Source organism: Schistocerca gregaria, chromosome 1 (assembly GCF_023897955.1).
Source record: "Schistocerca gregaria isolate iqSchGreg1 chromosome 1, iqSchGreg1.2, whole genome shotgun sequence".
In the NCBI taxonomy this organism is placed as follows: Eukaryota; Metazoa; Arthropoda; class Insecta; order Orthoptera; family Acrididae; genus Schistocerca; species Schistocerca gregaria.
Window position 1 is genome coordinate 857613282 of NC_064920.1, and position 13787 is coordinate 857627068.

A 13787-nucleotide genomic window follows, 5' to 3' on the forward strand; every position below is an offset into this window, starting at 1 on the left:
AGTATTCGCAGCACATTGCACTTGTCTACATTGAGATTCAATTCCCATTCCCTGCACCATGCGTCAATTCGCTGCAGATCCTCCTGCACTTCAGTACAATTTTCCATTGTTACAACCTCTCGATACACCACAGCATCATCCGCAAAAAGCCTCAGTGAACCTCCGATGCCATCCACAAGGTCATTTATGTATATTGTGAATAACAATGGTCCTACGACTCTCCCCTGCGGCACACCTGAAATCACTCTTACTTCGGAAGACTTCTCTCCATTGAGAATGACATGCTCCGAAATTATCTAGGAACTCTTCAATCCAATCACACAATTGGTCTGATAGTCTATATGCTCTTACTTTGTTCATTAAACGACTGTGGGGAACTGTGTCGAATGCCTTGCGGAAGTCAAGAAACACGGTATCTACCTGTGAACCCGTGTCTATGGCCCTCTGAGTCTCGTGGACGAATAGCGCGAGCTGGGTTTCGCACGACCGTCTTTTTCGAAATTCATGCTGATTCCTACAGAGTAGATTTCTAGTCTCCAGAAAAGTCATTATACTCGAACATAATACGTGTTCCAAAATTCTACAACTGATCGACGTTAGAGATATAGGTCTATAGTTCTGCACATCTGTTCGACGTCCCTTCTAGAAAACGGGGATGACCTGAGCCCTTTTCCAATCCTTTGGGTCGCTACACTCTTCTAGAGACCTACGGTACACCGCTGCAAGAAGGTGGGCAAGTTCCTTCGCGCACTCTGTGTAAAATCGAACTGGTACCCCATCAGATCTAGCGGCCTTTCCTCTTTTGAGCGATTTTAATTGTTCCTCTATCTCTCTGTCGTCTATTTCGATATCTACCATTTTTTCATATGTGCGACAATCTAGAGAAGGAACTACAGTACAGTCTTCCCCTGCGAAACAGCTTTGGAAAAAGACATTTAGTATTTCGGCCTTTAGTCTGTCATCCTGTGTTTCAATACCATTTTGGTCACAGAGTGTCTGGACATTTTGTTTTGATCCACTTACCGCTTTGACATAGGACCAAAATTTCTTAGGATTTTCTGCCAAGTCAGTACATAGAACTTTACTTTCAAATTCATTGAACGCCTCGCGCATAGCCCTTCTCACACTACATTTCGCTTCGCGTAATTTTTGTTTGTCTGCAAGGCTTTGGCTATGTTTATGTTTGCTGTGAAATTCCCTTTGCTTCCGCAGCAGTTTCCTAACTCGGTTGTTGTACCACGGTGGCTCTTTCCCATCTCTTACGACCTTGCTTGCCACATACTCATCTAACGCATATTGTACGATGGTTTTGAACTTTGTCCACTGATCCTCAACACTATCTGTACTTGAAACAAAACTTTTGTGTTGCACCGTCAGGTACTCTGTAATCAGCTTTTTGTCACTTTTGCTAAACAGAAAAATCTTCCTATCTTTTTTAATATTTCTATTTACGGCTGAAATCATACAGTTTGTTTTTCCTCGGCACGGTGGCACCTACCAGCAGGACACAGCTCCCAGTGCGCAGACAAGAGCTCACAGGTTGAGCTATCCAAGAACGGCTCGCGACCTGCCCTCATAGCCTTGCTTCCACCGTTACCTCATCGCCTACCTGTGAAAGCGAGCTTTGCGTCCTGCTTGGATAGCTCAGGCAGTGAGCACTTGCTTGCGAAAGGCAAATATCCCAGGTACGAGTCCTGGCCTGACACAATGTTTCGATCTGCCAGAAAGTTTCAATTCAGCGCACACTCCGCCGCAGAGTGAAAATTCATTCTAGAAACAAACCCCTAGGCTGTGGCTGACCTGTTTCTCCGCAGCATCCTTTCTTCCGCAATGCTAGTCCAACAATGTGTGAAGGAGAACTTTGGAGTTTGGAAGGTAGGAGATAGGTGGAAACGTGTCTGTGTGGATAAATCGTGAGTCGTGCTTGAATAATTCAGCCAGTACAGCATATTGCAAAGGTCCTTAGTTCGAAACCCGGTCCAGCCCACAATTTTGCTTTGCCAGGAAGTTGTAAAGACCAAATCTTCAGAACAAACATCTTTCACTAGCCAGCTACAATGTTCAACAGTCATTAATACATGTTATTACACTGCTCACAAGAGATATATGTTGAAACAGTCTTCGGAGATGTTATGGCTATGAAGTTTAAAAAATGGTTCAAATGGCTCTGAGCACTATGGGACTTAACATCGATGGTCATCAGTCCTCTAGAACTTAGAACTACTTAAACCTAACTAACCTAAGGACATCACACAACACCCAGCCATCACGAGGCAGAGAAAATCCCTGACCTCGCCGGGAATCGGACCCAGAAACCCGGGCGTGCTATGAAGTTTAGTACACTCAAATTGAACTAATGAAATTGGTTCCTACATTATGCTATCTTTTTATGCGCCACAGTGTCAAGGTGTAGCATGACTACCTTGATTCGTAGAAGACAACTGCTGTTATACTGAACGACAAGACGACAGGCTGTCGGCATCGACCACTCTACATTGGCGGACAGAGGTGGGTTCGGATGTCTGTGGGTGGCACGAGGCATCACAACAACGTGTCACCAGGCAACCCCAGTCAACTGCTGTTTGTGTATGAGAAATCGGTTGTAAACTTTCCTCATGTCAATACGTTGTAGGTGTCGCTCTGAAAAGCTAATCATTCGCATATCACAGCATCTTATTCCTGTCGGTTAAATTTCGCGTCTGTAGCACGTCATCTTCGTGGTGTTGCAATTTTAATGGCCAGTAGTGAGTATTTATGGACGATTTTTTTTTTTATAACCTGTGATTGGTTATTGACGGAAATTTTCACAAGGAAAAGGTTTTACTGCGAGTCTGTTATCTGAATCGTCTGAAGAGTTCTCTACAAGCATGTATATTTTATACAACATTTCTGTATTATTCTTTCTTATTAAACTAAGAAATGTTCTAGAACAGAATAGTATATTAATGAGCGAAAATTGGCAAAATAAGTTACAGTTCCATCTTTGAAAACAGCTTCCATCCGAAACCTGAAGCCTTCTACTGGTATTACATGTCAGCGCGAGAATGAACGGCCAAAGTATTTCAAAATTACATTTATTGAGTTAACGTGTGAAACCTTGTGTGGCAGGATACCAAAGGTATTCAGTTTTACTTAAGTTTAGTGGAAAGATACCATGACGTTTTATAAATTAATATCTAGTCTCGATTCCATCATATAATGGCTTACCACGCAACATGAAAAAATAATGACAATCATACCCGTTTAGGTCTCGTACGACCATACTTCGTATGTTTTATATCTCCTGAATAGAGAACAATGATTAACTTTATGTGAGTCACGCAGACATCGATGAACCCACAGGTTAAACCAGCTGAGTCAGTACCGCCAGACTATTGGACATCTTTTGGTACATCACCAGTCATAGTGTAATTAAAAAATATATATTCTTATGAAACAGCCACAAGCCTACAGAAAGAGCAAGAACTTTCTCAAAAGTAAAATTCAGCTTATTTTTCTCACTGATAGTGACTGACAGAACTGTTTCTTAAGAATTCAGTTTTCGCCTGAGCTCATAACGCTTCCTCCTCTACTGTCCCTTTCAATCGCAAGATTCTTATATAGCTTAGCACAAGCTCCACTAACTTCTCCTCTCTCCCGATAAAGACTTTTTCTAACTTCTTTGTTTGTTACTCATCGTATGCCTTCAAGACCTACTGGCAAACCCTCAACTTAACTTTTAATAACTTTTTGTAGCACTGCGTTTCGAATACTTGTAGTTTTTTCGAGGGTTGACTTCACAATACACTACAAGTCCGTTATTCAACATCCGTCACAGGTGAAGATAAAAGAAAACCCTTTTTTCTCTCTTACATACTTCTCTGCTGAATATTTTGATACAACGTATATGGCCATATATATTTTTATTGCCTTTCTCTTAAGTGTACACGCTGTTCATTCAGACACACTCGATATGAATTAAACAAAAACTACGCTTTATTTACAGAAACTTAAGCATCAACGTACTCCAAAAATAAAATAAGTGGAATGCAAGGAAAACATAGTAATTCTTTCCTGGCAGTGAAAGACAGCGAAAGGCGCCGAATTGTGCTCCGAAATAATTCACACAGTAGCCACGCACTTGTAAACAGCAGAATTATCAAAGTCTGTGACAGAATAATGACGCTTTGCGTGACATAATCTCGACACAATGAAATGGCAGGAAAGGAAGAATTTCTAAAGAGATGAGAGATAAGATTAAATGTGAAGGCAACTTCATCACTTGTGAATTGCATGTTACGAAACTCGTTTCACAAATGTTTACTCCTGTACGCTCATATCGTTTATCTCCCATTCTGAGTAAATGTGTTGTGACGCCATTCTTGCTTAATGACTTCTCAGTTTCTTGCTCTTAACAGTAACCAGAGGCCCTCAACGCACGAAAACGTACACAGGTAAACTATGACAAAATGAGCAACAAAATATTTTGAACAAACAGATTGAATGTAAGAGGCAACAATAAAGGACACCCATTTTAAAGAAGAGAAATATGGTACTGTAACTACAAATAATAGTCCGAGAGAAAGCGAGATCTGGCAGGTGGAAAAAAGTAAGTTACATGGGCAGACACCTTGAAGAGCAAAAAGACACGTTGCGATAACAACCGAAACAATTATCGACGAGTTTATTATGCCTTGTAGAATACAGCAGTGAGTCAAGTGCCTGCTTAACTCTTTGGCTATCATCAGTACGTATGTGTCCTCGATAAGTTATCAGAGAACCAATTGGAATTAATAGCTTGTTATTTCTATGTCCCACTGTTAAATGGAAGCATACTAATGTTAGCATAGTTCATATAATTACAGACTGTACATGTAGACTGTGCTGTCCTCAAGTATCGTTGTTAACTCGCGTCTTCTTCGTATTGTCACACTGAATCAGTTCGCACATGCAGAGAGACAGCCCAAATGCCAGATTCGCAAAGTAGGCTGCCTTCGCGTCTTCTCGGACACATCGTGTCAATGACTCGCACCCAGGAACTGGCGCTTGCCATATCATAAACTTAGTCCATACTGAGCGTCTGTAGTGTGAGTTAATATCTTGGAGAATGCTCTGTCCACTGGTATATGTCTGTTTTCAGTAAGTCTTGCTGCCTTTGCACAGTCGTCTTCTGAAACCGTTGGGGCACTTATGAATAATCCTATATGCGCTTTCCCTTATCCCCTCAAGCCCCTTAGAAAACGAAACGATGGGAAGTATTCTTTTTGTATTGTTACTTCTGAAAAGACATTAATTAAAATAACCATAGATTACCGTTTTTTTAAAATAAAATTGGTAGTTAAAGGGTTAAAAGATCAGTGGAGTGAGGTGGCAGTAAAAGCTTGGAGCATCAGACCAAATTTCAGACTTCGTGCCTATTAGACGACACATGTTTTAGAAGAGAGTACAAACTTCATTAGTCATATGTTGTGGTGATCTTAGTTACGGCCTCCAGTACACGCTTTGTAAGAAAAATCCGCGTTCCACCTTCCACATTCAAGTTTTCTGTAGTTTCCCTAATTTATTTAAAGCATATGCCAGATGACACACTTAAAAAGGAGTCGGCCGATTTCCTTCCTCATCCCTCCGCAGCACAAATAGTGATCCGCCACTAACAGCCACGTCGTTGACGTGAAGCTAAAGACTAGTTTTCCTTTCTTCTGATACACTGCGTTTAAACACGTGAAATAGAAGAAATGGAGTACAGTACACAGATATGAAGACTGTTACAGGCACTCATTTCCCCGTTCTTTCCACAGTTTCTTTTCTCATGAATGTCACATCGAACCTGCGTCAGCGGAATGTGATAAGAGGCGCAGTTGATCGCTGCATGTCAGTACATGATCTGGAGCGTCACTGGTAAAGGTTGTTCGCTGACAATGCTTTCATTCATAGAGATATATTCTGTCTTGAGGAAGGATTTGGCCTTCAGGAAGATGTGAAAGAGGCCAGTGATTTATGCAGCGAGTGGAAAATCTTTTTTCAGTATGGATTAATGCATTCGTAAATTGCAGAAATAGACTAAAACCGAGGGTGTAGTCGTCTGCAGCACACCCATAAATCACAGTATTTAAATACGTTGACGTAACCATTAGTAGTGAGTGATACGAAACTGGATAACCAAGTACCTTTTACAGTGGGGAAAGGCAAAGGTCACACTCGGTATTCGGAGGATTAAGGATTGTGCTGCTTCATAACCACGGAAGCATGCTTTTAAGGTTCTTGAGTATCCAAGAGCAGTCACTACTCTTCTGTCCGTGGTCCATTTCAGAACCCGAAAACGCTTAAAAAGGAGATGCACTGCATGCACCGGGTTTTTCGGCTTGTACGCGAGCGATACAGCGAAGGAGATGAACAGGAAACGCTAGTCGTAACCTGGCAAAAAAGACGTTGTGTAGTTCAAACAATGCTGATGATAATATTTCAAGATCGCCTCGATGAAGATCCTTATGTAGGATCGCTCAGCTATCGTTATGAAGAAAAGAATTAAGGTATGTCCAGACATCACGTGAAATTGTTCGCAGTGTATTACAGTTGGTGTCGTTCACGGTTAGTGGAACGGAATGGAACGTCATGCCAATGATTCACTCAGTACGTATTCTTGACTTGAGTTTGATGGGACGGTAATGTTACTTGTGTTCGTAGAGTTGGTGCTATTGTTGCCTGGTTCTTTTGTCGCTTGCGTTTCTTGTGATGTATTGCTAAAGTTATAAGAGGAATTAATGTCTTTCCTGTAAGCATATTATTTACATCTTACAATACATGAGCGACGAAAAAATCTACACTGTCTGTAAACAAGTACTAAACAAATGTCATAAAAAGATTTTTTTATTTTATATTCCTTTGGCACTGGAATAGTGTCTTCCAGTTGGTGGTTCGGGAGAGTGAGGGGGCAGGGAATGACAGGAAGTGGTGATATCTGACATTATTAAGAAAGATAGAAAATAATGTACAAGGGACATGACGAAAGTGTGCTTTTCTCTGTCTTCTAAATACAGTCTGTACATGTTTCGGTGTCTGGACATCTTTTTGTGACACTTTTCCTCTTCTTTCGATTTCTTATAGTTTGTACTGAAATGCAGCAAGCCCTTCACGTAACCTCTTTACACTCTTTGGTCATCTCTCAACTATGCAACAGAAGAGGAGCTGAATTAGGTTAACGAGATATGTATGATCAGAATGATGGTATGTCCGATGTCAGTTTCTATTCGTAATTTTCTTTTAATTTAACTTAGTATAGGAGACTCTGTGTTACTTACTGGGCTTACCTTCGCAGAAACAGGGAAGAAATAGCAGGCAGAGCGCACAGAGTGCAGGCAGACCAGCCGTTGTCGGAGGGTGGCCGAAAGAAATAGTCCTTCGTTCTGAAAGACGGAATTCTGTCAGCTTGTGAAGTGAAATATTTGGAGATATAAACTTCTCCTGGCTTTCCTAAAAGCTCAAAGACAGCTCTGGCCTACTTTACAGACGACTCTGGAACAGAGTCAGCTACTATCCAAGTAGCAAGCTTTTTTTTTTTAAGTTTTCATGGGTCCTATAACGCGAGGCTACTTGATAGCAGATTGAGCAGTGATTGGAGCGTTAGTTGTGAAGACATGATGACGTAAAACTCGGTAGCAAATTATTTAGAAAACTGGGAAATAAATGTCGTTCATATTGTTAGAGTTTCGACTTTTTTGAGCGCGAGATCTTGCTTATGACACGATTACGCCATTGGGCGACCGAGACAACTTTTTATAAGATTAGTGGACGCGTAGTGTTGGCGTGAAGACAGCAGCAAGCTATGTTTTTAGAGGCGCTAGGGAGCATGGACTTGGAAGGTGGTGATTGGGACGCAAAATGAGAGAGAATATTTACGAGATGCAGAGGCTGATGCATCTGAAGTCACAGACGGGAGACGGAGGCTACATTCTGGCTGCTTTCTCAGGTCACAGAGTTATTGTGCCTCCACCCTGCTCACGCTTCAGTGAAGATTGTGGTAAACATCTCCAACGGGGAATACTGTAGGTCAATTGCAAGACAGTTGACACTGGCTCATTTATCAACACTTCCACAGATGTGTAGGATTCTTGCGTATTGGCTCCAGACAAAGTGTCACTGTGATCATCATAAGCAGGCTACTACGCCAATTTCGTAGAATTAGATCCGAGATTTTATGCAAGTCTATCTCTGTCTGTAACTTTGCCAACTCAGAGCGTTAGATAGCAATACATTCAGTAGGGAACATTTTTGTAACGTCTTGTCAATATACACTACTGGCCATTAAAATTGCTACACCACGAAGACGACGTGCTACAGACGCGAAATTTAAGCGACAGGAAGAAGATGCTGTGATACGCAAATGATTAGCTTTTCAAAGCATTCACACAAGGTTGGCGACACCTACAACGTGCTGACATGAGGAAAGTTTCCAACCGATTTCTCACACACAAACAGCAGTTGACCGGCGTTGCCTGGTAAACCGTTGTTGTGATGCGCCGTGTAAGGAGGAGAGTGCGTACCAACACGTTTCCGACTTTGATAAAGGTCGGATTGTAGCCTATCGCGATTGCGTTTTATCGTATCGCGTTGGTCTAGATCCAATGAATGTTAGCAGAATATTAAATCGGTGTGTTCAGGAGTGTAATACGGAACGCCGATCTGGATCCCAACGGCATCGTATCACTAGCAGTCGAGATGACAGGCATCTTATCCGCATGGCTGTAACGGATCGTGCAGCCACGTCTCGATCCCTGAGCCAACAGATGGGGACGTTTGCCAGACAAAAACAGTCTGCACGAACAGTTCGACAACGTTTGCAGCAGCATGGACTATAAGCTCGGAGACCATGGCTGCGGTTACCCTTGACGCTGCATTACAGACAGGAGCGGCTGCGATGGTGTACTCGACGAACCTGGGTGCACGAATGGCAAAAAGTCATTTTTACGGAAGAATGCAGGTTCTGTTTACAGCATCATGATGGTCGCATCCGTGTTTGGCGACATCGCGGTGAACGCACATCGGAAGCGTGTATCCGTCATCGCCATACTGGCGTATCATCCGGCGTGATGGTATGGGGTGCCGTTGGTTACACGTCTCGATCATCTCTTGTTCGCATTGACGGCAGGTTGAACAGTGGACTTTACATTTCAGATGTGTTACGACCCGTGGCTCTACACTTCATTCGATCCCTGCGAAACACTACATTTCAGCAGGATAATGCACGACCGCATGTTGCAGGTCCTGTACGGGCCTTTCTAGATAGAGAAAATGTTCGACTGCTGCCCTGGCCAGCACATTCTCCAGATCTCTCACCAACTGAAAACTTCTGGTGAATGGCGGCCGAGCAACTGGCTCGTCACAATACGCCAGTCACTACTCTTGATGAACTGTGGTATCGTGTTGAAGCTGCATGGGCAGCTGTACCTTTACACGCCATCCAAGCTGTGTTTGACTCAATTCCCAGACGTATCAAGGCCGTTAATACAGCCAGAGGTGGTTGTTCTGGGCACTGATTTCTCAGGATCTATGCACCTAAATTGCGTGAAAATGTAATTACATGTCAGTTCTAGTAATATATATTTGTCCAATGAATACCCGTTTATCATCTGCATTTCTTCTTGGTGTAGCAATTTTAATGGCCAGTAGTGTAATTGTAATTTATTGCATTAATATTCATGTCTTTGATAATAAACCATAGTGTCATTTAAGCCTTGAGTTAATTTTCACAACCAGTTCCTTTAAATGATAATATTGTATCACGTTTAATGTAGGACCAACCAGTTACAGCATCAGTAATTCTATTGCACACATTGAATTTAGCACTGATTCTCAAGGCTGTCCCTCTGTCTTCATTAATCTCAAATTCAGAAAGGTTCACTTTTTTGTCACACACACGTAGGGTTTTATACTATGACTGCTTCAGGAGCATTCATTATGAATTTTAAACTTTGCCCTCTTCTATGATGGATGGCTTCTCAAATCCCAAATACACCTTTCGTTACTGACGAGTGTAGCACTACATCTAGTGTAAACTAGCCACTGTTGTACGGCTCGCTGCCGTTCTGTGATGCAACACCACCTTACATAGCAGCTATCCTACATGTTCATCACCCGTCAATTGGATGGATACTAATTACTCTATCGTGCACAAGACGGTAACTTTAAGAATATAGGTGAACGTCTACAGAAATATAATTAGTTGTATTTACCTAGTAGGGGCAGCACGCCGTTTCTGGTTGATGATTGTGATGATGTCCCAACAGATGAACTCCACGTGACACGGAAAGTGATGAGGAGACATCCTGATGACCATGCCCATTGCCCATTGCCCGTCGACATGCTCTACATCCACCTGTACATCTATACTCAGCAAGCCGCCTTAAAGTGCGCGGCAGAGTGTGTTTCTAGTACCATTCTCTGCTCCCCCTTCCTTGTTCGGTTCGCAAATGGAGAGTGAGAACGATTGTTGGCAAACCTTCGTATTAGTTACAACTTCCCAGATTTTCTCGTTGTGTGATTTCGTGAGTCGTTTGAGGGAGGAAGTAAATTGTTACCCGACTCTTCCCAGTACGTATTATCTAGGAATTTCAATAGTAAACCTCTTCGTGATGCACTATGCTTGTGTTATCGTGTCTGCCACTGGTGTTTGCTGAACATCTCCATGAGCTCTCGTGAAGACTAAACTATTCCGTGACAAAACGTGCTGCTGTTCGTTGGATCTCGTGTATCTCTTCTATTAGTCCAACCTGGTAATGGTCCCAGACTGATGAACAACACTCATAAATTGGTCGAACTGTTTTATAGCCACTCCTTTAGCGGATGTATTACATTTCCTCAAAACTCTTCTTATGAATCTCAACCTCGTATCTGTTTCTCCTACTGTTGGTTTGATGTGATCATTTCACTTTAGGTCGCACCGAATGGTTTGTCCCGGATCTTTTACGGCAGTTACTATCTCCAGTAGTGTGACCATCTCTCCCGTATTTCCTGGAATCTCTCGTATTGCAGCTTTTTTTTAAATAATCCCAGCTCCTTTATTGACCGCCCTTTTCTCCCGTATATTTATTCACTGATCACTGTTACAAAAATTAATCCTGCGAAGTAACATCGATAGTTCAAATTCTTTGACCGACATGATAGTTCAAATTCCCTGACCGACACGACAGATCTCGAAAAGTTTTTTGTATAGTAATCGATACTATTGTCGACATAGAGCCCTTTTTCTGTTCGTTGTTCTACAGAACGAAGATGGTTTGGCTCAAGGGAAAATGAGGAACGGAGAAAGAATGAAACAGCCTACGTGTCTAGAGAGATCGTGAGAGGCGAATGTTTACTTGTTTCTCGGTTAGTACTGGCAACCTACAGATGCGCGTCTCGCACGAAACAGCAGCTATGGTATAAATAACGGGAGTAACAAGAACTAATGAAAGCGGACTGTACAAGCGTCCATATTTAATATATTCGTTACACTACCCTTTTATCAGTTGATCACACAGCACAACAATATTCCGCAACGCTTCCAAAGAGCCGGTACTGATAGATCTCTTTAAGTTTGCAACAATCGAAACCCGAGAAATGTTCCGATTTCTGTAGAATTCTCTCCGTAATTGTGCCCGCTATACCGTTGAGCGTTCACGTGTTTCTTCAATTGTTTCTAAAGTAGATCAATTTATGTTATGTGCTTTCGCAGTGAAAATGAAGATATATAATCGCCACAAAGCAAGAAGATTAAATTCTCGTGTGTTTATTTGAAGAAGTGGGATGAACAATATCCTTGGTTAATGCACATGATTATGTAAGCATGACTTCATCATCACTCATAGTGGTAAAGCCGACTGCAGCTAACCTTCTTGGGCAGAACTTAAGAAGTGGAACGAAAGAGATTGTTTTTATTGCTAATATTGACATTTGAACCATTGGTTGGGAAACGAGGCATACTGCTTACAACAAACTTTATTAAGGGATAAATATAGTGGGAAGCAGTAGTTAGTATATCCAGTTTTCTGAACAGGTTTCCGCGTGTTGTTCTTGAATCTACACCGTAAAAGAATCTTATTAACACGCTTTTGCACTCTAAAAACTTGCTCTGGGTTACTGGAGTTATCCCAAAACATGATACTGTATTACATAATAGTCTAAAGGTAAGCAAAGTGTGCTAGTTTATTTATATATTTATGTAAGGAGTACAATGAAAGCTTTCACGACCAGATGTCATAGTTGCTGATGAGTCTTCTGCACTGTAACGCCGTGGTCGAAGAAACTTATCTGTTCCTAACGTTGCATCCAGAGCTACGCTGGACATCTTAGGAGTCTTGTCCAGACTCTGCGTCACCAGGAGCACCTCCAAAGATGACCAGCGTAGCTCTGGACGAAACGACACGAACCGAAAAGTTTCTTCGACCACTGCCTTACAGTCCAGAAAACTCATCAGCAACTATATAAGGAGTGTTCAAATGAGAAGGTACGATACGTTGTAACACCCAAACCGGTAAAATTCGCTTATGCTGTTTCGCGATAACGTAGTGAGACAGCTAATGATGCGAGTGTAGTGTTCATGGTGCTTGTGCACATGTCTCATGTGACCATAAAAAATTCACAGCTGTGCCTTCAGCAGTCAAGATGATGGTTTCCGTTTTTTAACGAAATCCGAGGTCCGGTAGTTGTCGAATTCCTAGAGCAAGAAAAAACCATTAACACTGACATGCACTGGAAAACACTCCGTAGTTTATGCTAGTCCATCAAGAGCAAGCGGCATGGGCTGCTCACGGAGGGGGTGATTCCGCTCCACAATAACACGGATCCACGCGCCAAAGAGCTTACTCAAAGTGTAAGAGGGCAAGTTCAGGAGGGAGCAGCTTGGAAGTGTTGCCCTGCGACTTCCATGTATTTTCTACGTTAAAAAAACTGTCACAGCCACAAGAATTTTGGGACCAGTAAATCCTTCGGCTGGTGAAACAGAGGATAGTTTTGCTCCGGCCTCTGGTGATTGCTTTTGAATGTTGTTGTTGTTGTGGTCTTCAGTCCTGAGACTGGTTTGATGCAGCTCTCCATGCTACTCTATCCTGTGCAAGCTCCTTCATCTCCCAGTACTTACTGCAACCTACATCCTTCTGAATCTGCTTAGTGTATTCATCTCTTGGTCTCCCTCTACGATTTTTACCCTCCACGCTGCCCTCCAATGCTAATTTTGTGATCCCCTCATGCCTCAAAACACGTTCTATCAACGTCCCTTCTTTTTGTCAAGTTGTGCCACATACCCCTCTTCTCTCCAATTCTATTCAATACCTCCTCATTAGTTATGTGATCTACCCATCTAATCTTCAGCATGCTTCTGTAGCACCACATTTCGAAAGCTTCTATTCTCTTCTTGTCCAAACTATTTATCATACATGTTTCACTTCCATACATGGCTACACTCCATACAAATACTTTCAAAAACGACTTCCTGACACTTAAATCTATGCTCGATGTTAGCAAATTTCTCTTCTTCAGATACGCTTTCCTTGCCATTGCCAATCTACATTTTATATCCTCTCTCCTTCGACCATCATCAGTTATTTTACTCCCTAAATAGCAAAACTCCTTTACTACTTTAAGTGTCTCATTTCCTAAGCTAATTCCCTCAGCATCACCCTATTTAATTTGACTTCACTCCATTATCCTCGTTTTGCTTTTGTTGATATTCATCTTATATCCTCCTTTCAAGACACTGTCTATTCCATTCAATTGCTCTTACAGGCCCTTTGCTGTCTCTGACAGAATTACAATGTCATCAGCGAACCTCAAAG